We start from the raw sequence: 24,701 nt of genomic DNA on the forward strand, positions 1-24,701 counted from the left end.
TATTTGAGGACTCTAAATTAAAATTGAATTACTGCAAGTTAGTTACCATCTTAAGAAGAAAAAAATCAACTGAGAGAGGCTACAAATATTAATGCAAATATTAAAAAGCATTACATGATCATCACGCCAGAGCTATTGGTCTCTTTTTTTCTTTCTTTTGTTTGGTTAATATTTAGGCCCATTATATCTGCACCAATAAAAACATTAAAAATGTTGTAATACTAGAAAACAGAGACCAAAAAAAAAAAAACAACAACATTGTTTTAGCCATTAAGAAACATTGTAACTTTTCATTTTAGTAAACAATTTTGAAATGACATTTTTTTTGTTGTTTGTTTACTTATTTACAGTTTTAGAAGCCTTTTGTCTTGCTGTTTGTTTGAATGTTGATGACAGCCTCACAGTGGGCCTATCTATCTATCTGCTGCTGCATTTGAATACAAGGTGACGAACTCTCCCACGGCGGGGAGTGCGCGCCTTTTTGGAATTAGCCACGCGGCACGCCTCGCATAGTAATCGTGGCTCGCGCTTTGAGCTTGAACTTGACCGCAGGAATGCGGCTCGTGGGAACGCAGGCTTGAGGGTGCCCTCCTCTATTCATGGCGCACAGGTCGGTGTCAGCTCTGATTATCATAAAACCCAGCCTGCTTCAAATTAAGGCACGAGGGCTCGGGCTCGCTCTCCCTCTTTCACACCAGGCAGAGGAGGAATTAACAGGTCTCTCTGCACGAGCCTGCGGTAAGAAGTTTACTCTGTTTAATGCATGAATACTTGAAAGTTTGGCTAAATGTTTATCACACAGGGCCTGTCCTGACTAAAGATACTTAAACATTCACACAAATGTCTGAAATTTTACTGTGAGAAGTTTTTAACATTGTGTTTGTTTGGGGAAAAGTTCACCGTCTTAACGTTTCATCAGTGCAATGATTTCTTCATTTTGGGTACTTGCTGTAGATTGATTTATTTATTTATCATCATTATGACTTCTTTACATCATTTTGAGCAATATGCTTCTTTCTCTGCTCCTGAAATATAACGTTAAGGCTATGTTTAATTGGAATGTGTGTAAATCTCATATTTAAGTGCACTGGCTATTGGCTAAAACTAACATTGTCAATGAGGCGAAAAAAAAGACTGCCCTACTTATTCAGTTTAATTATAAATTTAGCATTTTTTTCCCTAATTTTTATTTATTTATTAACTGTCTGATGCAGATAACTTATAACAAAGTGTATGCTTTTAATGAACACAGTATTAAGCCTCATATTTGTTAAGTTGCCTCTGTTAAAACCTCACAGGCCATAACTTTAATTTATATATATTTATATATATCTTTATCAATAAAATTTAGCCGCTGACCCAACGAGATCGGAACAAAATTGAAAATGAGTGTATTCATATAGAATATTTTCTCTTTAAAATATATATTTTAGTATTAAAATTGTCATAAATTATAGACAGTACAGGCCATATTCAGAAATACTTTCTCAGTGTATTCTTAGTCTTGCATTTAACAACTTCTTTTCTCTGTCTTTTAAAAACCCAACAATGCAATCTTGTTGACTTTAAAATGTAATTGTTCACAAATTGTATTTATGGCAGTATTCTACAACCCAGTCTACGAATGTAAATTTAAATGCACAAACAACATTTTAATTGCCAAATACTAGATTCAGAATAAAATAATAGGCTATTTTCACTAATGTTAAAATTGTAAAACATACTGTACATGTCTATTTCTTAGATGACTTAAAAAAATTATCCTCACACAGGCCAAACTTGAGCCTGATGCTGTATTGAGCTGAGTTAAGCAGAGTGGATTCAGTCTAAAATGAGGCCTGCGAGCTTTAACATGAAACATTAACACAAATATTGTTGGCAGACAGTTTTTTAAAGGAGACACAGCCCATAAGAACATAAAGAAATAAAACATTTATATATTTCTGTCAAAAATTGGTTTCAGATCCCCCTTTTCTACATTTAATTCAAATAACCGAAAAACTGCAGAAAAAATATCAACATGATCACTGAAAAATTAATAATGTGCTCAATGTTTAATAAAAGAAGTGATACTGTTCACGATAGCATTTTAAAACAAACATCACATTTGTTTTACACAGAAGTTGGAAAATAAATTCTCGAAATATCTTTATGACCTTTGAGCTGTTTCTTTGTGAGTGAAAACGCTAAAATCATTACAAAAAACTCAGAGTAAATTATTTTCTCATTATAGATCAGCCCTGCACAATTCTGATGCTTCACTAAAATAAAGAAAACATTAACTAAGTTGAGTGAGTTTAAAATTTATTGTAAATGAACGAAGTGTTTTTAAGGTCGATATGCCGTACTCAATAAGATACTCTTTAATTCCTTTCTCCTGCATTAAATAATATGGTGCTATTAGTTTAAACTGTGAGGGGGGCTTATTTTGGGATAAAGTGTAGCCTACAGTACAGTCAAAAAGCAAATTAAATCATGCCAACATGCATAGTTATCTGCTTGAAAACGTGAAACATGAAATCCTATTGATTAATGGTAAAAAAAAATATATTTTAGAACATCAAAATAAGTTAAATATGTACAAACTAAACATTCAAACATGCAGTAGGCCCGAAAAACTCTTATTTTACATTTACAGTATTAGCTGAATGACCACAATAGTGGTTTGCTTTTAAATTTTGCAGTGTGTTGAATATGAGCATGCTTTTTATTCAGGCAAAATTGTAAGACTGCTTTAATATCACAGAAGATGCTAAAGAACATATAGACCAACATTTTGTCATGATTAGAAATTGCACACTTTTTTTAAAATTAAAATACAATTTATCTAACAGTATGTCAGCCTCACAGGCATTGGAAACGAATAAATGCTCATACTGTTTCACTCCTTGAAAATTTTTTATAATCATTACAGTACAGACTTATTGTCATCTGCTGTGTGAGAAATAATGGCAAGAAAGATTAGGAATATGTCATTTTGTAGCTATGTGAATTAAACATCATTACACTTATTTTTCAAGTTTTCTCTGCCTGCAGCCTGATGATGATAATAATAATAATAAATAATAATAATAATAATAATAATAATAATAATAATAATAATAATAATAATAATAATAATAATGATGATGATGATGATAAAGCATTTACAATACAAAGTATTTCCACCTGTGATGCAATCACCTTTAAATCTTTCAACCTTTTATTTTAGTTCCAGTTTCAACAGGTTAACTCATGATAAAAACTTAAATAATGTACTGAAGAAATGTTAATTAATCTAAACTTACATATCTAACATTATTCCCCACATTTCACATGGCCTATTAGTTTATTATATTAATATGAAACATATCTTTTTTATTATTATTTGATTTCTTAACACCATTTTCCTTTATATATTTTACAAAGTTTCCAAGACGTTACTATTTCTTGTACTAAAAATATGCATTTTATTCCATAAATGGAGACATTTGGATATTCAACTCTAGACTTTGGTATAACACGTTTTCACTTAAATATACAGTATATAATCAGCTTTGCACCAGATTAAATTTGGGTTTTCTAGTTTTGTTTTTATTCATTTTTTTTTTTTTTATCTCAGTGGAAACATAAACAAGCTTTCTTCAATAATTAAATCCGTATAAAGCAAAACCACGGTGTCACTGTACTGTAAACGGTCCTGTCGATTCTTACCAAAGTGTGTCGCTGTTTCATCCTGTAGATGCCTTTTTTTTTACTGTAGGCTTCACTGTATTAATTTTAACATGTGCCTTTTAGAAACGAGGTTTGCAACGTATCGTGTATTTTTTGGATCTACACAGTTAAAACTAATGTATCCTGCTGCTGAAACAAACACAGTTTCTTGGTCTGCAGGTGAGAAGTGGTCAAAGATAAACAATAATGTTACTGCAGTTATTATTACCTTAATGTAAATACCAGGCTTACACATCGGTCATAAATAGGCTGTAGTCACCCAGCATGCATTACTGCTAAGTAGCAACCTACATACAGTACATTATTAGATTTTTTTTCTGTATCTGAATCATTTTTGAATCTTTGTCCCGTATGTAAGACTGAAAAAGCCTATAATAGTCTGTGATGTTAAGTCTTTACTTACCTTCACTATATCGATTTGTAAATGAAGGTATAAAATGGTTGATCCTGGATATTAGAGGATTTCATCCCATATATGGTTCCTCCATAAAAAAAAAAGCGTGTTAAATAATACAAAAAAATGTAATTCAATAAATTCGTGTGCAGTATTTTAATTAAACAGTAACAGACAATTTTGGGTTCAAGGAAATTTAAAAAAGCAATATTTATAAATTGACTCACAAAAAATGCATATTTTGAGAAAAGTAACACAAATTAGAGATGTTGGATTTTCTTTTTTTTTTTTGTCTTTCTTTTTTTTCATTAAAAAATATCAGATTTTACACTAGAGGCTATTTGTCTAGGACGCTGACCTCCCTATATCGTTACAATTTTCCAGTGTGGCTCTAATAAGTGTAGCAACAGGCTTCTGACGATGCTTTTCTAATTTCTATGATAAAAACAAAACCAGCAGCAACCTACTTTCAGGCTGTTTTATATTCCCGTTTATTCCCCCCAAATATCATAGGGCCTGTTTGACACATTTGATAGGCCCTGAGCCGGCTCTGTTCCCTCCTCCTCCTCCCCATCATCATCACCATCACCATCATCATCATCCTCCCTCCCCTCGCCTCTCTCGCTGCCTGCAGCTCTCACACTCCTGTCTGACCCGCTTTATCCGGTAAGAGGGGATTTTTCTACATAATATGGCAGACAGCTCTCCGTTTATGCAGCATGTAAAAGAAAAAAAATAAGATTTAAAGGAAATTTGTTTCAAACAGCAGGCGCTGTGGTGCACTTTTGCCACGCAGGTTATAGGAGGCAGATCACTCTGTGAATATCGAGCCCAGTTTATTTGGATGGAGCGCAGAAAGGACGCGTTTTGAGACAAATGATAAAATACACTCAATTAGCCTTCGTATTTCTAAAATCCAGAGAATCTTTGTGGGCAAAATTTTTGGATTTAAGTAAAGTAAAATGTAAGTATAATTTCACATAAATGCAACATGTTATTTCTTTATTTATATTTTTATTTTAATTGTACAGATATATGTTTCAGTAAGAGGACATATTTTACTGTGTGTGTGTGTGTGTGTGTGTGTGTGTGTGTGTGTGTGTGTGTGTGTAACCTTCAGATGCTGAGAAGTAACTAGAAATTTTAGCAAAGCCTAAAAACCTTCTACAAATCTGTTTATTCTTGTAAAAATATTTTTTGTGACTGATTTAATTTATTTCCAGAACTATAAGCAAATTGTAACTGTAATATTACAGTAACATTATAACATATTGTAAAATACTATATGGCCTCTTGAGAACCACATCACCAGACATATCTTAGACATTTTCCCCTTCATGCATATCAATCAGTCTGCATTAAAGTTCATGCAAACTCCGGAATATTTAATGAGGCTCTTCGCTGCCATGTGCTCATGTGAGAAGTATTCATGTGTAGTAGTGGAGAAGGAGGAGGTGAGGGTGGTGGTGGAGGAGGAGGTGGAGGAGGAGGAGGAGGCCCCAGGCAGCGCTGCAGTGCAGAGTTCAGCAGAGAGATATTGTTGTGAGCCTGGGAAAGTGTAGCGGGGCTGACGCCAGACTCTGTTGTGCAGGGTGGGGGGAACTCGAGGATCCCAGACCTGATTGTCATGTAAATTTCTCTCCGGCACGTTGTTGAACTTGATGTTGACTTCTTTCTTTTTGGGGGGGGGGCCTGTGGTGGGGGAGGTGAGAAAGGAGGGAGGTGGGGGGTTAAATTTTCCCTGTCACTTGTTTGTGGGAAAATCCATCTGAGGACACACACAGACACCTAATTCAACAAATGTTTCAAACCTTCAGTACAGTGACTGAATACGGTTATATTATGTGATTTTAGTCTGTTAATGGCTTAACAAAGCATGTTATAAATGGTTCTGAATTAACAAAAGTTTCAAATTGTTTTATTTTATGAAAAAACAAAGACGTTTTCTAAGATATTTCACAGGGCTGCTCTAGAGTGTTTAGATGTTATTTAATTGGTTAAAAATGTATGACAAAAAAAAATGTTAAATTTGTGGGAAACCAACTGTGTAAAAGACAAAATGTGTAAAAGACCAAATGTGCTGGAGACAAAATGTAGAAGACAAAATGTGTTTGAGCCAAAATGTGTTTGAGATCAAAATATGTAGCAAACAAAATGCATAGAAGACAAAATAGGAGACAAAATGTAGAAGACAAAAGGTGCTGGGGACAAAATGTGTAGGAGACAAAAAATGAGTTGTAGACAAAATGTTTAGCAAACAAAATGCATAGCAGAAAAAATGTGTAGAGGACAACATTTAAACAACAAAATGTGTTAAGGACAAAATGAGTTGGAAACAAAATGTAGAAGACAAAATGAGTTGGTGACAAAATGTAGGAGACAAAATGTGACAGGGATAAACTGTGAGGGAGACAAAATGAGTTGGAGACAAAATGTAGGAGACAAAATGTGACAGGGATAAAATGTGAGGGAGACAAAATGAGTTGGAGATAATATGTGTAGGAGACAACATATAGGAGACAAAATATTAAGTCCATCATCTTATTTTTATTTATTCAATAATTCATTTTGTAAACGCATTTTAGAAATTAAAAAAACAGTGGTGATTGTAACATTTACTGTTGTTTTTATGAATACATTGAATAGGATAGTTTGCAAGCAGATATGCTACAATATAGGCATGCACGTGCACTCTGGTCGCGCATGCTCAGGAGCAATGAGGATTGTGCATCCAATCAAAATGAGCACAGCTCTCATGCTAATGTACCAGCAATGATTTTTATATATATATATATATATAATTGTGAAGGCCTTCCCGCTCATCTTAAACCGTGGCACCAGCACAACGTGGTGTAAGTTCAATTACAGGATGACAGCAGCAGAGGCCACAGCTGATTGCATCTATTTATAAATGATGCAGAGTAGAAAAGGATTCATACAGTAGAGCCGGATCTGTGTGTGCAGCAGCAGCAGGATGACAGGAGAGCTGCACCTCCATGATACTAACAGATTGCCCATGCGCAATAATCAGATATGTAACTGCTATCTGATGCAAGCTTCGTTTGGAAACCCAGACTGTAGCTCGCTGCTTCCTTTATTGGTTTACCTGCACACACACACACACACACACACACACACAGAGAGAGAGAGAGAGAGAGAGAGATTCCAGCCCCTTTTTAAATATCCTTTCAAACTTTGAGAGATATTGCAAGTTGCTATTCGGGTCTTGTCTCTGCCACTGGCTCCTTTTATCAAAGGGTGTGATTGTTATCGCGCGCACTATCTCATCTCCTCAGCCTCAGATATCACTCATATCATAATATCACAATCGATAAGGCTGCATATTGCCTGAATTTGCTATCAGGGGTTTGGCTAAAGGCGTGGGCCTTTTCTGCACCAAGGACAGAAACCCTGAATTCCTCTGCTCGGAACAGCGAGTTTTTGTATATTAGTCTATTAAAATAATAAACGGAGCAACATTTTCTCATCCTTTCTGGAGTCTCTGCATCCTGGAAACAGCATTGATTACAAGATATACTTTAATATTGTTGTCAAATGCTCTAACAAGGCTATTGAAGGTGTAATTCGTATGATAATGTGACAATAATGGCAAACAATAACCCCCAGCAGCTATAATCAGTTTGTGTGAACAGGTAAGGAGATTGTAGGGCAGCTAATTGGCCTTTTTGTCCCCTTAAAATGAATTTAATCAGCATTTTGCAGCACGCGCACAAAAGAGGACAGATGACTGACTAAAATATCTCATAGCGATAGTATTTTGTCTTTGCAAAAGTTGTGAGCTTTTGCGTTTTGTTTAGCATTTTTTGATTAGAGTTACAGTAAATATAGCATATCCAATATGAGATTGAACTATAACTTCTGTGTCTTGATGATGTCTGAATCAGAATTTTAGCTATAAAAAAGAGATTAGAGAATAATGTGTTTTTCATTTAAATTAATTTTATGAAGTTTGTGGTCCTTATACATGGTCTCTACAGGAGTACAGAGCATAGTTTATTTATTTATTTATTTATTTATTTATTCATAAAGCAAACGATCCCCACAAAACTTATTTTCCAAAATCTAAAATTTTAAAATATCTTGTTAATTAAAACAAAAAAAAATCAGCCATTGTTCTCGATGGATCATGTTCGACCCTGCTCCATTTGCCAATGATTTTACGCACGACTCCGTATTTTATTAATGGGGCACAACTGTTAAGAGTAAAGTCTTGATTTAAACACACTTGCATTCATTTTCAAATTGGCTTTAATGATTTCAGATTCCCGCCTCTCTCTCTCTCTCTCTCCCTCTCTCTCTCTCTCTCCCTCTCTTTCTCTCTCTGAGGCGGAGTTTCTCCCCTCTGCTCACCGTGTGGACTCTCTGCACTTGTCAGTCGCAGCTCGCGTGTGTGAGGGAGAGGACATATGCAAGTCTATAGAGAGATAGGAGCTCTCTTTGCAGCTTCAGTAATACTTTGTCTTTTCTTTAATCTAAACCATATTCTCTAACCTGGCGCGCTCAGGCGCATGCAGGCTCTGATTAAACGAAGGCGGGATTTGAAATAGCTGGAGGATAACGACTGTAGTGGAGTGGAGTTAGCCTGGTGTGCAAGTAAGTGGGATGCTGGCATTATTTTTGTTCTCTTTTTTGAGTTGATGTGATATAAAAATTAACCTTAAATTATAATTAATGGGCTTTGTTCTGTATTTTATCACATTGACTGTGGCATTGTGTTTCCCACGGATGTAAACTACAGCTGTGATATTATTTGAGGCTGGTTTATGGGAAGTTCTGTTGTCTTCTAGGCCTGACGCCGCGTAATAATAGCTCTAATGTAGCAGTATGAGCCCACAATGTTAACCAAATGCAGCCTGAACTCCTTAAAATGTTTTTATATGTATGCATAAATGGTTTTTGACAGGGTTGCAAAAAGACGAGGTTGGTGTGTGCGGCCTCTAGGTGCATCATGCACTTGTGCTGCTTTGTAAAACAAGATGCTGCTTCAGCACCAAAGTGGTGATGTTGGTTTCAGCAGCATCAGTTTACTGTGGTGATGCTATTAAGTTGATGGTGATGGAGCTAATAGGCAATCAAAGTGCGTGTGTGTGTGTGTGTGTGTGTGTGTGTGTGTGTGTGTGTGTGTGTGTGTGTCAAACTATACATGGGAGTCAGAGTTACATGCGTGTGGTTAAACTTAATTTCAACTCATTTCATGATAAATAAAAGCTTTTATGATGCCGAGCAGCAGCTTTGTTGCATCCCTCTCTCTCCCTCTCTCTCTCTCTCTCTCTCTCTGTGTGTGTGTGTGTGTGTGTGTGTGTGTGTGTGGCTCTCAGTGCAATGTGACCATAGACAGGCTCTCTCTCTCCCTCTCTCCTCTCTCCTCTCCTCTCTCTGTTTGTATCGGAGGAGAGGCGGCCCCTTTAAGAGACGACGGGTTAGTTTGTGTCTTTGGTTATCTAGCTGTATGAGTTTTAATTTCATAAAGCTAGAGAACCGAAAGTACGAACTGACGCCGAGCACTTCGGAGCATGGGGCTTCCTTCCTCTCGCCTCGGCATGGAGGAGGAGATGCCGGGGCGGGCAGCAGCAGCAGCGGGAAGAAGAAGCAGGAGGGACGGATGCTGAGGGAGGCTGCACGAAGCGGCTGCCGATGAGGAGGAGTGGTGGTGCTGTTGGGGAGGGGAGACTCCACTGAGCCAAAAAGCGTGATTTTAGTGTCCACCACATGTGGACAGGTGTTGGCACGTTCAGAGGAGCCACCTGCGTGTCTGTGAGGGCGTGCATGTTGCTGCTTCGTGTTTTGGGCATCGCGGTGATGCTGCTGGGGCCTGTTCAGGATCAGTGGGCTCAACTTAAGCTAGTGATGCATGTGGGAAAACATAGTTAAAAACCACATCTGTTGTGCAGTTGTCAAAACTGTGTGGGTGCTGTAACATTAATATCTTGAGGGTTCAGAGACAGAAATAGTTAAAGGATTCGCGCGATTGGTCAATCCAGGACTCACGTGATGATGTTGGCAGCAGCAGCAGCATTAGATCGCTTTTAAGATCTCACATGTTTGTGATTTTTACAGGCCCAGAAGTTCATTTAAGACAATAATTACCCTGCAGAGCTGCATCCACTATAGACTCCCAGACTCCTCTAACACTGAGTGTTTTTCCTTCATGAGTAGTGTAGGCTATAAGTGATGTCCCCTGGCTGTAATTTACTTGACATTAGGAGTGTGATGTATAATTGGATGCACATGCACATCACTTGGTGCAAGATGAAGCCTTATTAGAGCACAAGCAGGGAGTATAGGAGTGAACTTAAGTGTGCTAACATGCCTGATAACAACAGTGCTTTTGCATCATGTCAGTGCAGTTTGGGGTTTTTGCTGCCCGAACCTGCAGGGAACAACACATCAAAATCCCACTAGAGCAAAAAGAGACTGTGCACGATCATCTTCAGCCCATTTCGAACATGCTTTCATCACTGAATTCGAGTCAGACATGGCAGATATGCTCAAATTTGTGTTTTCACTGGGTGGATTATTTTTGTGTTTGCCTGCTAGATAAGAACAAAATAGGACATCGGCTCAGAGTTTGATCTATTCTTAGAGCGGAATCAGCAAGCCTTGGAGATGACTGAATATCCCTGAAGTCCCAGCATGCTCTATTTAGACCATGACTGACAATATTTGATGTGCGCCGTTAAACAAGAGTGCTTGGATCATGTGTGACTGTGTATGTGTGAAGTTTGCATACGAGAGCCAGTGTACAGATTGAGCCAGTGAACACACACGGTTTGACCTCCATGTCCTCCATCTTGTTGCGATACAAAGAAAATCAGGGATTAAAATATTGGGATTATGTATTCTCTATCTTTTGGTTTGATTTCATGGTCATAGCAGGGATGATTTCGAGAATTTAGACTCTATTCTGTCTACGACATCTTTGTGTTCAATATTCAGTAGCTTAGCAACTGCTGCCCAGATGAAGCACGCTCAATGCTTTGTGGTATACTTTCCAACTTAGTGTGGCTTTTCCGTCACATTTTCCAGTTCTTGCTTTTCCCGAAAACAGTTTTATCAAGCTTGACTTATTTTTCATGCAACAGAAAATATATTTAACCTTCCAAAGAAGCAAAATAATGAGAAGTGCGTGGGAGAAAAACACCTGCCAAGTTTGGTGGAGTGCTGTTAGCTGCAAGGTCAACAACGCTGTATTTATTTCCCCACTTTTATATTCCCCTCCACTGCCTTGCAATTTATTCCTGAAATATGCTGCTTTATTAAAGCATTGATTTCACACATTCTCTTTCTCTTTTTTCTTAAAAGGAACATGACGTCAGCACCGAAGTTTGCATCAGCTCACAGCGAAGACAAAGTGCCACCAGACAAGATGAGGAGCTTGCAGGTAAATATTTTTAAACTAAGAACACATGCATGTAGAGAAGTGGTTCAGCTGTTATTTCCACATGTGCAACACTACTGTTGCCAAAATGCTCAAGCAGTTTCTGTGTTTTATATTTTGGGTATAACCATGAGTCCATGGAGTTAAGAGGCAGGTTCAGGTCAAACTTCAACATGCTGGAGGCTTGCAGATAGTTCCAACGATGGTGCAGAAAGGCTGCTTGATTGTTGTCCATATTTTGCAGAGCTGTGAGAATGCTTGTGCCTGTGTGTGTGTGTGTATGTGTGTGTGTATGTGTGCGAAAAAAGACTGAAACCTGAATTTTGAAATATTGAGGATTTTGTATCTTGCATCAAGAATGCTTTTTAAAGCATGCAGCCCTGTAGTAATCATCCGTGTCTTATTCAAACCAAAAGGGGCATTAAGAGGGACATTTATGGCTGGTTTTATTTGCGCACAGTGTAAATGTCAGTTTTACATCATTCATGTATAAATAGCAGAATGCATACATACAGTGTGGGGCTGCAGTAGCCTACAGCTACAGAGTGTAAACGGTGTGAGGTAAGACCTCCATGTTGAATCCCATCATTCTTTTGAAGTATTAACATGTTTCCACTGCACATCAGCCCCCCCATCCTCCACACACACACACACACACACACACACACACACACACACACACACACACACACACACACACACACACACCTCTCTTTCATTCACATACATTCAGCGTTTTATCCCTTTAAACACTATGATCCTATTTGTCAGGTAGAGTGTGTGGTAGGTGCAGGGGAGGTGGCCGTGTAATCTTTGCTGCGGTTCTTTATCCCGTTAGGAGAGTGCGGGCAAGGTTTGGACCTGCTCATGTGGAAAGAGCGTTTGGGTGGCTCTGTCCTTTTTGGCCCTAATGCCTTCACGAGGCGCCCTCCCCTCATCCAGAGTCTCCTGATTACTGTGAGCAAAATATGCACAAAGATATAGCATATGCACAATGAGTCAAAATGCCTGGAAATACTGTGAATTTGCAAAGAAAACACATTGCAAGATCAGAGCGGTGAGATATTTTTAAAATTCCCAAATTTAAGGCTTCTAAGGAGGAGAAACGTGAGCCTGGAAGATGCTATTTCAGTTCTATCGTGGCAGAAATGTTCCCAGCTTTAAGGTTGTCAGTTCGTTCCCTCCAATTCCTCCTTTAATAGTCGAGCATTAGGAATTAAACAATAAGTACATATTGTTAGCAAGGTCAAATCTTCATGGTTCCACAACCTTGAGGCTCAATATAAAGCTCAGTTATTCAAATTTAGTGTGGAGTTCTTTGAGTCGCCCAGATTTTCCCAAGCTTTATATTAGCATATGCAAGGGCCGGCCTGTGCTGCTGTTTTCTAAAGTGGATGTAAATTATAACCTCAGTATTATACAGGCTGATAGGAGATAAATCTCTGCAGTAATGCATTGCAGCGAATGGGGTGGGGGTAGGGGGGGTGCTGTGGAGGGGGGGTTTGAAGTGTGTGTGTGTGTTTGTGTGTGTGTGTGTGTGTGTGTGAGGTACTGTACAATAGCCGATGGCAGATGGAATACAGACTAGCAGAGCACTTGCTAATAGTCATGCTAAACTCTCTTTTCACCGGCTTTAGTTTCTTCACATTTTCTGTCACGTTTCTAAAAAAGTAACAGAGTAACTTCGAGCAGTGTAAATGGATATTGTTAAAATATCAAAATAGCATATCATAAATCAAAATTTGGACAATCAGCTTTTTCTAGAAAGGGCTGTCAACTCGGGAAGGCTTTGCCAACTGAAATCAAATGACTCCAGAATTGAAATTATTCACAACAGAGCTGTACACACTCTCAGCTGACTGTGCTGTAAATTTCCAGGAGCTATTTGTTCAAGTTTATTAGTGTATTGTGGTGTGTGTACTGCAATATGTATTGTGGTATATGTACTGTAGTATGCGTATTATGGTATATGTATTTTATCCTGCCTTCCATGTTATGATGTTTGAAGCTCATTATTTTAATAACACTGTAGGTTTGTATGTAAAAGCCCAACTTTAGAGAAAAAATTAGCAATAGCTATAAACTCTTTGTGCCATACATCAGTCTCATACTCTGTATTGGAACTATGTTAAATTGCATCAGACTATCAAATAAATTAATTAATTGATTAAAAAAGGGGAGAAATTTTATGAGGAAGCTGCATAAAAATAGAAATTTTAAGATGGTTGCAGTGTTGGTTTAATAGTTTTGCAAGTGTGCACACGGCGTTTTAAAACAAATATTAACACAGGGAGATTACTAAGTCGAAATTTGCACTTGTGCGGTCCAAAAGGCTGAGGGGCTTCAGGCCTCACGAGCAGAGTGGAGATCTCTTTGGAATCCCTATGCAAACTAGGGCTTGAATAATGAGATGTATTTATGAAGGGCTGGGAAGGGGGTCCTGCTTTTGAAAGCCAGTAGGCCGGAGCCTGAATGGGATGGAAGGAGGAGGAGGTGGTTGGTGAGGGGGGTGAGTCGGACAAGGGGGATCGGGGGGTGTGTGTAGAGGGGGTACAGGGGGCCCCCAGCAGCCCAGGCCTCGTCCGAGGCAGCTGTGAAAAGGGGTCCCGTCTTTTTCCCACGCCCAGCAAGACGCGAAACACTGCTGCAGCTCGCTAGGGTCAAGTCCCATCGCTAATATATACACACGCATACATACACACATAGAGGCAGAGATGTGTGTAAAAGTTGTGCAAATTAACAAGCTGTCTGGGAAGCTCTGTGACAGGGGAGGGGAGGGAGGGGGGGGACACCTGCTATTCTCCCAGAATGCTTTGCACTCTCATCAGGGGCCACTGGGCTTGATGGGACAACAATTAGGTCATAACTTCAACTTGAACTCAACATTTTTTGAAGATAAAAAAAAAAGGCTGGATTGCGATATTCTGTGTGTGTTCATTTTGAAATAGATTACATAGTGCATTCAGCTCTTAAAACATTTTAACACAATCACTTTCACAATTGTGTAAATTGTTAATTTTTTAACCATATTAATTGTCTATTTTTTTACGTTTTAACGCAAAAAATTTTGAGGCAGTTTTGAAGAAATCGGGATGTTTTTTCTTCTGCAGTTGTTGATGAGTCCTCTTAGTCAGTCTGCAGAGACAAACTTGGCCTTGTGCTTGAGCTGAGACCCTAACTGTCAACTTGGCATTGTCTGCCTGCACACACACACGCACACACACACACACACACACACACACACACACACACACACACACACACACAAACAGCTTGCTTTAAGGTGCACAAAAGAAAAATTTAAACATGAAATGGAGGAGGGTTGGAGGAAGATATGGCAACTATGGAGGAATGTTTTTGGAGCTGAACTCTCACTGTGACCTTCTGTTCTCTAAATAAGGAGTAGAAAGACAACAGCATTGTTTTAAGAGTTGAAGAACACAGATCGCCATCTCTTTTATCAGAATAATCGAATGCATTGCAACAATATCTCGCATGCAAACAAAAAGCAAAGAAAGAGAAAAGCAGTTATTTAGTTTATTTGCTGCCTTGATTTCTTTTTTTGTATTTTTCACTTTTTTTAATGGCTCGTTTGTGTTTAAGAGCAGAGTCTCTCACACAGCTTTTCTGAAATGCCGTCCAGCTGCTCTTTTTCTGCCTTCCCCATGAAGCCGGTGTCACACCCATTCCTTCCCTCTATCTCTCTCCAGATACTGGCACACCAATCAAATCGGTGCAGCACTCAGTTCCCTCCCCGCTGCACCAGACCTGCACAGAGCGGTGTCACACTAATTCAGGTCCCCCTGCCTGCGAGAGCTCCTCACTTTAATTCCACCCCGTGAAAAACTGCTATCTCCTTTGAGTATATTAGCAAGCATCCTTTCTTCTTTCTCTCCCTTTCTCCCGCCTGTCCCTCCATCTCTATCTCCTTCTCTCCTCCTCGTTATCATCTTCCCTCCTATTCAGATGAGTTCCAAATAGAGAGGGGGACCCTTCTAATTAGCTCTGTAAAGATGCTTTGTTGTGGCCAGTGTGGCCACCAGTGTGTGCATTGAGAGGGGATGTGTGACAGCTAGTGTTAGCATTGAGAAAGTGTGTATGGGCCCTTAATGAGGTTTGTTAGCTGAGTGTGTATCCTGCTGTTTGAATGCACTCTCGGCAGCCTTTGAAGGAACAGAGATGAAGAGAGCGCGGAGGAGAGAGGAGTCTTTCAGCGTGGCAGGTTGCAGAATGCAGATGATGCATTATGCTCAGCGTGGTTTCTATTTGAGCTGCAGATGAGAGGAGAATAATGCTTTACTTGCATGTAAACTCTGAGAAATATATGGGGATCATCATGCTCATCAGATGTTGGGAGGAGGTCGTCACCTCTGAGATTTGTAGTGACTCCAATAAAACCTCTGTGAATTTGTTCTCAACAAATTAGCTGTGTCACGATACTGGAATTTCTAACTTTGATACAATACCTTGAAAAACATCGATACCATACTCACATCCCTGTCTCCTAGAAATTATGTTTAGGGTTCCCACCGTCATGGAAAACCAGGTAAAGTCATGGAATTTCACAATCACATTTCCAAAAGTCATGAAATTAGTAAAAATCATTAAAGGTTTGGGAAAAGTCATGCAATTTTGCTGTGTGCAAGGAAATTGTTAACAGTAACCCTTCGTGCATAACCTTCCATTTAATTTAACATAACAGCAAGTTTCTGTGGTGTGTTGACTATTTATTTACCATCATTTACATTTTTTTCTTTTTCTTCCTGCATGCATGCTAACTGAAATTATGTTTGAATAACATTTGCATCTACTTTATTTAAAAACTGCCAAAAATGAAAAAAAAAAAAAAAAAAAAAACATGGAAAAGTTTGGAAATGTTGTCCATTAAATTGTGTGCAAAGTATGGATTTTGATATACAACTAATTTGAAACAGCAAATACATTTTGATTTCGAACAAAGTAAGCAAAGTTTTCTATCAACATAATCAATAAAATTTTGCAACATACATATCTGACAAGTTACAAAAAAGTTGATACTAAATAAATCAGCAAACGGGTTTTTTCCTTAAGTCTAAATTCTTGCTTGTGTTGTACGTCGCTTTGGATAAAAGCGTCTGCTAAATGAAATTGTAGAACTGTAGAATTGTCTCTGAACAACTGGCACAACTAATTAAGAAAGAAGTTTAGTAACGCATAAATGAAATTTCTAAGTGACAGGGATGCATTTTTAATAGCACAGGAGAAATCTGGCATTGAGGGCATGAAATTTAAATTTTCTTTTAAATGATGAATAACCCTGATTCTAAAGTTGGAACGCTGTACACGTAAAAGAAGAATGTAATGATTTGAGAATCCTTTTTGACAAACAGTAGTGAAAATAAACATTCACAACTGTATGTCCATCACACATTTTCTCAGCGCAGCATTCACATGAAATTCAGACCAGTATTAACCCAATAAAACTACACTGATAGGTACATTTGAACATTTCAATTGAGAAAAAATATAAAAAAATGAACGTTAAATTTATTTACTACTCAGAGAAGCCTCTGTTTACAATCCCAGCTTCAAAACACTTCCTGTATGAAGGAACTAATGTCTCACAGTGTTCAGATGGGATTTGGGCCCATTCTTACACACAGATAGTCTTTAAATCTTGAAGATTTGTTTAGGCCAGCTTGTAAATCTTTAGAAAGACTTGAAAAAATTGAAAAAAAAAACTTGAACAATCAGAGTCCTCAATTACGCTCGCTGACTGTTGTTAAAAGACAAACACAGTGGAAAATGCTGCTGTCCCAACATGTTGCAAGCATCAAATTCATAAAAAATGTATATTTGCAAAAAACATTAAAGTGTCCCAACTTTATTGACTTCAGGATTGTAAAATAAGGTTATAACATGATGACAACTTTAGCATAGAACAGCAGAAAGACTGTAGTAAACAACAGTTAGAGAGCAAGAAAGTGCAGCTGTTAGCAATGTAATGATATTGCAAAAAATGAAACCATTTCATATATTCAAATTCTATATGTATCAATACATATCTGACCCTATTTTTTTCCTTTTATTTAACACTACAACAGATACTGAAGTAGAGAAACTGGATGCTGTTTTTTTTGGAAAAGTTAGCTAATAATTCATCCACTGGTTTAGTATGAAAGGTGGTGACGCTTTTTAAAATGAGTTATGAGTTTTCTGATGAATGGGAGGCTGAGTGCAGACAGAGAGAGAGGGTGATTCAGCTCATCATTTATGGTTATGAGATGAAGCCAACTCACTAAAGAAGAGCCAGCCTGTCAGAAATCTTTATTGTGCAGCTTCCCTATCAGGAAACCTAAAACTTGTTAGTATGGATGGATTACTGAACATACCATCTGGGCACGGGCAAAAGCTCACGGACCCAAAGTGTCAGCGGCCCCCATGGCCTTCACCTGCAAAATGTCAAATGTCAAATTAACAGGTACCAACAAGAGACCAACCGATGAGAAACAACAACAAATAAAAACACAAAATCACCTCAAAGAGCAATCTGATCACATTCCCAACTAACAACAAATACTGCTGCTTTGTCAGTGGATGTCAGCGTCAGACACGGACACACAGAGGCACCCTCTGTGGCAGTGTGTGAAGTCGCTGGCAACTACTGTAATATAAAGAGCAAGAAAGTCCATATGGAGAGGGTGTGAGGGGTGGCGGCTGGGATGCATACTGTACCAGGTGAGCAAGAAGTAACCACAGTTTTTTTTTTCTTTTCTAAACCTTGCCATGGACTTTTGTTGCCTAAAACTAATGAAATAAACCCAAAAACTCAATATTTTACTATTATGAAAAAGATCGTATGCACAAAACGAGCAGAAAATGAACATTTCCTGTGAAAACATAAGTTGACATAAGACAATGCATTTAACAGGCATAAACTGGCACACTGCCCTGAACATCCAAAGCAGATGCAGGAGGGTACTTCATTATATTTAGACAAAGTAGCAGTATCTCATGAATGTGTTTCAAAGAGATACAAATCTTCAAAAAGATGCATTACAACTACAAAAAGATGCAAAATCACCACAAACTCTCTGTGCCTCATTGTTATGGAAAAATGTAAAAATGAGCAACGATCACATATGCAAATTCAGAAGAATAATCCTTATCATCCTCTTTAAGATGTGCCTTTATTTTGAAATTATGTGTCACCGCCACAGTGTCGGTCAGATGATGGCAGCAGACAAGAGAAAGACCATGAGGATAACTCTATTTACTGGGGAATAAATTGTTTGTTTTCAGAGAAAATGGATGTGAACAGACAGAGCACGTCATATGTAAACAAAAGCCGTACTCAGGAAACAGGATGTACATGTGCCGGACATCTCGCTTTGATAACTTCTTGCTAGCTCTTAGCTGCTTTGTGTCAACAATGTTGGACTAGAAAAAATGCATGCTGACTAGATTCATCCATTTTCTTCTGTTGGAAGATTCAGTGACTTTAACCAGCGGTGAGTAAGAGAAAGCATAGATAATACATGTAAATTGATTAAGTTATGAGCAGAGGAAAAGTCTGCTAGCTGCTAAGCTAATTTATGCACTGTAAAATGCCATAGGCTTATGCTACTAACGTTAGCATGTTGTATCTGTCTTGAATACAAAGACAGTGGTTTTGTTTATGATACCTGACAGATACTATTGAGCTGATTTTTATACTTTTGTTACAATGTCTTCTTAAGAAGTTTGTCTTCCAGTCAGATAGCTCTGAAGTTTTCAGGAAAATCATCATTATTTCAGTTAAAATAAAAACGCTTCTTCCAAAAAGTGTTTTCTGACAGATTAATCTAGTTTTATTTATTTACAGTTATTTAGACGTTTTTATCTTTTTTGGCCAAAAACAAAATAAAAAAAAAAGCAAGGCAGCTTTACCCTATTTGTATAGCACATTTTATACAACAGGGGAATTAAAAGTGCTTTACAGAGCAATAAAATGCAAAACATAATAAAGCATACAGATTTACAATAAAAGAGTATAGACATTGGATATAAAAGGTAACATTAATTGGCCTGCTAAATTATTGAATTTGTTTTTAAATAAAAATTACCAAATAAAAATAGCAAAAGGAAAAATTTAAACAGAAACATTTACTCGCCTACTATTTAGCAGAGGTGGTGGGGCCCTTTGCATATGTGTGCCCATCAGCTCATTGTCTCATAATCCGCCCATGGATAGGACTGGCATGTTGTCGATCAGCACAAGGACAGCAAAGATAATGGTTAAAGTAATTGGTCATCAGTTGTGAACAGTGAGAGGAAACGTTATTTTTAAGATGTAGATAAAATGCAGAGGACAGGTGTTGGATGTGGAGATTAGAGATGGAAACAGATGAGAGCCAGAGGTGGAGAGAGAGGAGAGAGAGAGAGAGAGAGAGAGAGAGAGAGAGAGAGAGAGAGAGAAAAAAATAGGTTGAGAAATGAGGGATTGTGCGGAGCCAAAGAGCCGACCTGCTGGGCCTGCCTGCTGCCTCAGAGATTGTAAACTGTCACTCAGGATGCAGACAGACAAGCAAGACAGACATCATTTCCCCATATTACCTTCTACTACTGAAACTGGGGTCCATGCAGCCCCTTCTGCTCCTCTTCTTTCCCATCCTTCCCTCCACTTCCAGGTGATTTTTTCTGTGCACATGCATGAATATGAACTGCCTAATCTATTTCCTCCATCTCCCTCCTCTCACACTACTTTCTCCGCGTCTCTCTCTCTCTCTTTTTTTTTTTTTTTGCATTGATGAAATGAGTCAGCTTGCAGTATACTCTCCCCTCTCTCATTGTTCGATGGTTCGTTGCCTCTCCATAGGAGGCAGAGAGTGTTTGGACTCTTTCCCCTGTTTTACCAGTTTACCAGTGTAATCCTTTACGCTGGCACAATGAGCTCTCACTGCAGCCACAGGATTCTATTAGGCTCCCAGAGAGACACAGGATCTCCATAAACATTTTATGCCCCTACACCCCCCTCCTCGCCTCGCCACCTATACTGCCTCATGGCCTCAAACAAACTGATAGCTTCCTTTATACATTTTAAGCAGAACCCCCTCTTTGTTGAGCCAGAGGAGATTTTACCTGTCTGGAGGAGGAAGGCAGAATAAAAGCGTATACACTTACATTACCAACGGCTTGTTAACGCTGTCAGCTTCACTCCCAAACCGACTCCCAAAACAGTGTTCCTTTACAACCACAGAGTATATAACAAGCAGCTACGAACAAGCAAATGCTTGTTATACGGTCTTTGGAGGAACGCTTAAGATGTTTTTTTTAAAAAAAAATGCTGAAGTCATTGGAGGATGCGATTCCTGCTCCGTGCTGCAAACATGATGCCATTAAAGGCTGCAGATAAACTCCCCAATCTGTCATTTTATTCAAAGGGTGTAAATCAAACTCACAACTGGGCCTGTGTTTCAGAGACACCTTTGAAATGTACAAAATACATTTTTAGTGTTTCATTTCAAATGGTGCTTCAAGCGCTTCAGGAAACGTTGACAATTGTCGACTGCTGTAAGAAAATGGTGCTGATTTTACAAACTGTTGCCAATATGTCACCCCTACATGCACAGCACAACATGCACCAAGCTTCTGTTTTTTAGATTTTTTTTTTTTTTTTTGGCAGACAGACACTGTGAAAGAGAGAGGGGTATGACGTGCAAAAAAGGTCACTAGTGAAATTCAAGCCAGCCAACATTGTGGTTCTATGGTGTATTTGCAGCAACAGGTTTATCCTGTACTCAATAATGTGTTATTTTATAAAATAGGCATGCACTGAGTTTTTCGAGTCAATATGCATCAAAAGTTGGGCTGCAACTAACAATGATTTTTTTTAAATCAGTCAATGTATTGATCATTTTCTAAATGAATGAAATCCTTGTTTGGTATATAAAATGTAAGTAATTGGTAATTGGTCAGTGAATAGCTCAAACCGTTTTTTCAATTATCATTTAGTTGCTGATCAAGTTAATAGTTGACAACTTGCCAATTGATTATTGCAGCTCTAATCAACAGGCGCGGACAGTGTGGATACACTGGCATCACTGGCATTCCTTAAGTTTCGTATGCATAGTGTGTTAATGATTCTAACATGATCTTTGACAGTAAAAAAAAATGCCTTAATACTGATTTATGTGGTTATAGAAAATTGATTAACAGTCTGTATTTTATCTATTTTTTAAAATATGTATTTATGTAATATATCACTGTACATATGCTGGAATAATAATAATAATAATAATAATAATAATAATAATAATAACTAACCTTCAGCTTCACTGGTTGGTAAAAAAAAAAAAAAAGTAAAATCACAATACATATTATAAATAACACAACATGCAAAGTACAGACAGTAAAAGATGTGTTTTCAGTGTGAATGCTGTTTCCAGATATAGCAAAGTTATTGCATTTGTTATGAAAGAGTTCTGTCAAATGTTCTTGGTTGCTGCAATAGCTTAATTAGAGTAATTTTATGAATTATTTAAGCAGGATCAAATACAGTTAGTAGGGCTTTTTCTTTTGCCTGTATTTCATGTATACATCGCAGTTGTTACTGGACAGTTTTGGACAGTGTTTTTATGTTTTTTGTACCCATACACAATGTACACATGTATACAGTCTTAACACTTTTAACAAGACTTCTGTTAATACTCTCTGTAATGATTTGGCTTATATGATAAGAATAATGTTTTTTCCTAAAATGAGACATGCACTGAATTTTTTTTTTTTTTAAATGTTACCTGTGTTGCTGTAAGACATACATGCCCAAGTCTGCCCCAGGAGCCAGTTGTGGCCCTCAAACCAGTTTTTAAATGGCCCTCAGCTTAACTCTCAAATTCTACTAGATGTGGCCAATATTGGTTAATCAATAAGCAAAATCACTTTGCATTCTTTCCCTTTGGTGAAAAGTTTAATACATTTTCACTGAGCGATGAAACAGTTGCATTTGTCTCATTTTTATGGGATTTTTTTTTTTTTTAAATAACCCATTTCATGTGAGACGCAGTTGGCCCCCAGGTACTTTTCACATTATCTAATCAGGACCCCATTCAAAAAAGTTTGGATGCCCTTGCTATGAGCGATATGGCTGATTTCCAATTGTCGTTATTTGGCCAAATGTTGATTTTTCTATTAAATATAATAAGATGGACAAGATGAGCCAAAAGGAAGCAAGCGAAATCTGACCATATTCACTGAACAAGCTGATGATGACCATCTTGTTAAATGTTAGAATAATAACGCTGAATATTGAAGTTTTGTAAATATTTAAGGATGCCTGATGCTGCTGCGATGTGTGTTTTGTTCCTCAAGTCCAAAGCCATGGGTCACAGGCAGGCCTCCTCATACACAAACATATCCCTCTATCTCCTTTTCTCGCCCCTCTCCTCCCCCTCACCCATCCTTCCCTCTCCTCCCATCTTAATAATGCAGCTCTTTTCTTTTTTACCGGGTGGAGGGCTGCCCTGAACCAACATTGTCCCCTACGCCGGCTCTAGTGGGGGGCCCTATTGTGTGTGAAGGAATGGGGAGTTAACACCCATGTCTGAACCCTCTCAATGGGTGCATTGTGTCTGAATCTTCCTCCGGCTCACCCAATCTCACCCCACGTCACTCCCCTGCACCGGCCAAGCCAGGGGCTACGCGGGTGCACCCCTATTATATGATGAAAACATGCACATAACAGCCAACTCCAGAACAAACCATCCAATAACTGACCTTGCACACTTTAACCCCTTACTTTCCATGTCCCTATTAATTTTCCAGCAAACCACACTGAGCTGAATGTGCTGGTTTGTTCTAGAAATGGGGGCCAGTGGGTGTATGGTTACTGAAGGAGGCCCCTGCAATTCGTTTTTCTTATAGAAAAGAACAAAGCGACACATAAAGGACGATGTTGTATTAGCATGATAACAGAATGCTTTCAGAAAACTTCACAGCACTGAAGGAATCCACGCAAATTATTCGTTTAGCATCAAAACTGTTTTATTATGCCAGTCATAAGACACGGTGAAAAATGACTAAACATAATGCCCGTCAATTCTAAACAGAGTAATGATTTTAATGAATGATTTCTGGAAAAAAAAGAAACATTTTAAAATCTGAGATGGATGTGTCTGTGTTTCATACAGCCTGCTGAGCATTTTTTATTTGTTTCTGTATAGCAGCGAGCGCCTTGGGGCAGGTTACAAAAGAGCAAGTTGGCGTTTTCTTCCCACATATATTTTTAATCAAAGTGTTAGTGTTTACATTTGCATTTGCATTGAGCAGAGGGATGCTGAATGCCAAAGGTGAGATTTTGAAAAACACTCTATTTTCCCTTTTTCAGATGGAAACAAGGGTGGGTGGTTGGAAGGCTGGATAAAGGCTGGTAGATGACTGAACTCAGAGACCCGGCGCAGCTCATCATCATTGCCACGGGCTCTCGTCTTCCTCCTCTCCTCCTGTGGCCCCGTACCTCCATCCAGGGGTCCAGCAGAGCCAGCGAAGCCCAGGCGGGGAGCTAGTGAGTGGGCTGGGAAAGATGGAGAAGGTCCCCGAAGGCGAGAAGCACCTCTGGAGCTACCGGCATGCAGGAGAAATCAATACGAAACACAGAGCCTGCACAGCTCTGAGTGGGGTTTCCTGTGTTAGTCTGTGGCCTAGGGGCCCGCAGACCTCCAAAGGACAGGCCCTGCGTGGCCCTCTCAGCTGCAGCCCCGGCTCCTTAGACTGGACCTCAGTCCCGATCTCCACTGGCTGTGTGTGGTTCCGCTGAAGGGGATCTCTCCCCAAATAATACTGAATGTTGAGAGACCGCCGACAGGGATATTCCTTTCTCTTGATTTTTTCCCCCCTTCATAAGATTGACATATCCCCCACCTTCTGCCTCTGGCTGTTTAAAAACCAGTTTGGGAGTTCTGCTTTTGACTCGCTCTCCATCCTCGACTCGCCCGTTGTTTATTCCCCAAACAGTTTTTACATTTGACAAAGAGACAGTACGATCTTTATTTTCTCTCCACTCTTGGCTTGCTGTTACTATGGTGAGCTGTCTGTTAAAACCAGAAACACTGGCAAATGAAGCTTTTTTTCCCCCCTCCGTGATGTCTCTTATTCACTTCCAGACTGTTTAAAAAAACTCAACAGCGAACGCAGAAGATCACACAGCAGAGCGACCCTCCCCCACCTTGTAGTGGAGAT

General features: G+C 38.7%; 1 long non-coding RNA gene across 2 annotated transcripts; it reads left to right on the plus strand.

Moving 5' to 3' along the window:
- The first annotated feature begins 702 nt into the window (after positions 1 to 702).
- Positions 703 to 24,492, plus strand: LOC121950894. 2 transcript variants are annotated; one of them, XR_006106359.1, is made up of 3 exons: positions 703 to 738; positions 11,432 to 11,510; positions 23,851 to 24,492. It is a non-coding gene; the product is annotated as an uncharacterized LOC121950894 (long non-coding RNA). The 2 variants fall into 2 exon arrangements; XR_006106360.1 differs by lacking the exon at positions 703 to 738 and adding an exon at positions 8,530 to 8,722.
- Positions 24,493 to 24,701: the final 209 nt, after the last annotated feature.

This window comes from Plectropomus leopardus, chromosome 12, assembly GCF_008729295.1.
Source record: "Plectropomus leopardus isolate mb chromosome 12, YSFRI_Pleo_2.0, whole genome shotgun sequence".
NCBI classification, from domain to species: Eukaryota; Metazoa; Chordata; class Actinopteri; order Perciformes; family Serranidae; genus Plectropomus; species Plectropomus leopardus.